Raw genomic sequence first — 1,100 nt, 5'->3', positions numbered from 1 at the left:
TCCTGTTGGCTGGACTCTGTATCCCAGTAGAGGTGAACATGAATAATACCATCACGCTTTCTTTGTGATAAAATCATACACATTCCATCCTAGGATCCATTGAAACTTGCAGACAGGCATACACAAGCAAAAGGCAATAAAACTGTTTAATTTGAGTTTTTCCTTCTTTACACTAATTTAAGAGAGAGGGGAATTGGCTTACCATTTCTTGCAGTTCGAAACAAGCATATGAGCTTGCTGGCATATATATGTATGCCTAGAGAATGCAGCAAGTCTTGTTCTGTGGGATTGATGCAGACCTGTAAAATGAAAATCTTGGGTAGCTTTTGTTATTGCAGCTGCTAGTTGTAGAAGGAGAGAGTCTGAATGCCCTCTCCCTGCTGCCTCAATGACATTTTGAGCGAGTATGACATGCCAGCAGGGTTCTTACCCAGAACTCCTGGAACTGTTATGAAGTACGTGAAGAAGCAACCACTGGCTTTTGGCAATTGCGTAGGAGAGTTAGGAATCGTACAATATAGGATTGTATTCTGTCTTCCCACTTACTCCAAGAACAGTTCCTTGGTGCTGTATAAAAGGGTCGCTGGGGTTTTTTACCCTCTAAAGACTAAAGTGATCACAATTTCATGTTGGTGATGAACTTCTAGCATTCCCAGACATTCTTTTTTCATAGGCACTCTGAATTTCTTACCTTCATAGCATGTTCAGTTGTGGTATTATACCTCGAACATGTTCTGCCATGGCAACTGTGTGTACTGATTGCAGACTTGACTCATCCAGCAATAGCCTGGTAATCAGCCTGTGGTTATAATGTTTTAAGAAGACAGGTACCAATACAGGATGAGCAGTAGCTGTGCTTAACGATAAGTATAACGAAATAGAGAATGCCTTAAATTTCAAGTCACTGGAATGATTTTTAGGAGAAAATTACTTTAATATGTCTTACACATGCAGTAGACCCAAGATGACAGTCAGAAACTAAGAACTGCCTGGAAAGCCTTATGTCAGTGAGCAGGAAGATGATTTCAAGTAGCAGTTTATATCTTGTGACTGGTAAAACTTGTGGTTATCTTGCAGTTTCTGTAACTCTATTGGAAAGG

Source organism: Cariama cristata, unplaced genomic scaffold (genome assembly GCF_000690535.1).
Source record: "Cariama cristata isolate BGI_N322 unplaced genomic scaffold, ASM69053v1 scaffold2498, whole genome shotgun sequence".
Classification (NCBI taxonomy): domain Eukaryota; kingdom Metazoa; phylum Chordata; class Aves; order Cariamiformes; family Cariamidae; genus Cariama; species Cariama cristata.
The sequence above is the reverse complement of the archived record's forward strand: the minus strand, read 5'-3'. Positions refer to the sequence as shown.